Source organism: Balaenoptera acutorostrata, chromosome 6, assembly GCF_949987535.1.
Source record: "Balaenoptera acutorostrata chromosome 6, mBalAcu1.1, whole genome shotgun sequence".
In the NCBI taxonomy this organism is placed as follows: domain Eukaryota; kingdom Metazoa; phylum Chordata; class Mammalia; order Artiodactyla; family Balaenopteridae; genus Balaenoptera; species Balaenoptera acutorostrata.
This window is the reverse complement of record NC_080069.1, coordinates 29,532,615-29,535,700: the sequence shown is the minus strand read 5'-3', so window position 1 is coordinate 29,535,700 and position 3,086 is coordinate 29,532,615.

Sequence of the window (3,086 nt, the reverse complement as noted above, 5' to 3'; positions counted from 1 at the left end):
ATGACTTTGTTTGAGGTAGTGAAAACTTTTGGAGCTAGATAGTGGTGATGGTTGTACAACATTGTGAATGTAATTAAAGTTACTCAACTGTACACTTTAAAATTGTTAAATGGGAAATTCTATGTGATATTTTACCACAATTAAAAAATTAACATTGAATATACCAAAACCCACTGAATTGTACACTTTAGAGGGATGAATTTTATGTGAATTATGTCTCAATAAAGCTTTTAAAAAACCACAATGAGATTCCACTACACACCTATTTAGAATGGCTAAAATTAACAGGGCCTATTACTAAGTGCTGATGAAGATGTGCTGGAACTGGAACTCTCACATTGCTGATGGGAAAACAGTCTGAACTTTCTTTCAAAGGTCTGGTAATGGGATCCCTGCATACCAGAGTGTGGCAGTATCCCTGTTTTGTTTTTGTTTTTGTTCCTAAATCTTTACTCTCTCAGACTTGACCTGAAGTTGACCCTAGTCATGGAGAAGCACTGCAGAGGCCAAGGAGATAGCAGTCTACTCAACCCTGAGAGAAAACCTGTCTTTCCAGCCAGAGAGAAAGGAAGAAGTGACCCTTCTGAAGAATGTGGAAGGAATCTATGTTTCTTTTTTCCCCTCCATTTTCTTTCTTCTCTTTGTCTGAGGGCAGTTCCTTTTGACACAATCATGGGGTACATTGGCAGGTAACAGAAAGAAACCCCATCTTTCTAGCTAGAGCACCAGGAAAGGGGACCCATGAGAGCCAGAGAGCCTGGGGGACATCTTGGAGAGAAGAGACCTGGAAACGGGGCTCCCCAATTCTGTGTTCATACATATGTCTGTGCTCAGTACAGAGTTGCATAGCAGCACTTTGAAAACGAACTGACATTGGAACCACCACTAACAGAGGGCAAGACAGGGTTTTTGAGGCTGAGGCTAACCTGGGTGATTGCCTGCTAAAACAAACAAACAAACAAAAAATCAACATTCTCCAGATAATTTTTTTTTAGAATTTTAACACATTTAGTCTCCCAACATAAAACAGATGGTTTTTGTTTTGCCCAACATTATGGAATCATAAAAGTGGCTGTGCAGGCTAAAACCGTGCCATATGATCTTAATAATGAAGGGGTAAATTTATGGTTTACTGTGACTTCTAGAAATTTTCATCAAAACATTAAAAACTCATACTGTCATCTATAAATGTATAAGGAAATGAGCATAATAGTAAAATTAACATTTATTTTGCACACTGTAATTAAAACATTAGCAACACTGAGAATTAAAGTGCTTTTAGTCTTTGTAAAAATGTATCAAGAGTCATTTGAACAGTGCTTGTCTTCTTCATATAACTTATTTGACAACTTGTAATATTCCTTTCTAAGTTTGAATGAGCTTCCAACATTTTCTCCTTTGTGCTTTTAATGCCGTGGAATATCTCCAAGTTCCTTTAATGTGAAGTTTTTTGCTGGCATCCGTTCCTCTGGAACATCTTCATCCTTTTTGTCACAAGCAGTTTCCTTATGTATTTGATAAAAATATCTTTACTAAGTTCCTCTGGCTGCATATCTGAGTGTCTGGAATGGCAGCAATATTGACCTCCCCACAGTCAGCTATTTCTTTGATGACACCATTTATGTTGGATTTAAATTTCACTTTTAGTGTTTCCAGTTTTCATTTCTTTGCTGCACTTTCATCATTGGATGATCCATTTTTGTAAATCATCTTGTGAGCTTATCACTGGGAGACAAGGAGGCAACACAACCACATGCTTTGCTGTCTGTGAATGAACTAAGAGATGCTTGTGACCAGTCACTGATAGACTCTGCAAGAAGTAATGTCATTGGTCACTGAGCATGATACCTGAATTATTTATGTAGTGATTGGTGGGGACGGAGGAGCTAGCAGCACAATTTGTAGCAAGTTTGTACTTTATGCATTTATTCACAGTTAATACACTGTGGTAACTGAAATTTGAACCATGGTGTTGGGGTACTGATGTCAACAAAGCTGTGGTAACTGCAATTTCAGAATCATAAAATGTCACTTCTACTATACTCTATTCATTAGAAGTGAATCATCAATTCTGGCTCACCTTCAAAAGGAGGGGAATTAGGCTCCAACTTTTGAATGGAGGATAAATATGGATTTGTGGACATATTTTAGAACCACCACATTCCTGAAGAATATTTTCACTGAATATAGAATTCTGGGTTGATGGTCCTTTTCTGTTAATACTTTAAAGATGTTGTTTCACTGCATTCTGGCCTACACAATTTTTTACTGGGTATCTGTGGTTATCTGCAATTCAAATTGTTGTTCCTTGTGTTGAATGTGTTGTCTCTGGTTGCTTTCAAGATCTTTTATCTTTGGTTTTCAGCAGTTTGATTATGATATACTGGACATTTTGTTTAGGTTTTACTGAGTTTCTTGAACCTGTAAATTTATATAGTTCACAAAATTTAAAGTTTTCAGTAATTATGCCTTCAGAACATTTTTCTTATGAATAAATTTTTCTCCTTTTATTTATGGAACTCCAATAACAAAAATATTAGGCTTTCTGATATTGTCTCACAGATTCCTGAAGCTCTGTTCATTTTGTTTTATCCTTTCTCCTGGTGTTCCTCATGTTGGTTAATTTCTACTGATGTGTCTTCAATTTACTGCTTCTTTGTTCTGTTATTCCCATTCTGCTATTCCATGCATTACTTTTTTTTTTTTAGTTTCAGAAATTGTATTTTTCCGTTATAAAATCCCCACTTGGAATTTTGATAGCTTCTATGTCTCTGTCAAAAGCTTATCTTTCTATTTGTCTTAAGAGTATGGTTATAAATGCTGGTTTCAAGTTTTTGTCTGATAATCCAACATCTGCATCATTTTTGTCTGGACATGTGTTGATTGTCTTTTCCCTTGTGAGGAGATCATATGTCCCTGGTTCCTTGTGTGTCCAGTAATCCTGTATTGGACATTTTGATTATGTTGTGAGACTCTGCAACCTGTTAAAACCCTCTGGAGTATATTGATTTTAAGCAGGCAATCAACCCAGTTAAGATCAGGCTGCAAATTCTGTCTCTCCTTCTGTGGGTGGTGATTCCAATGGC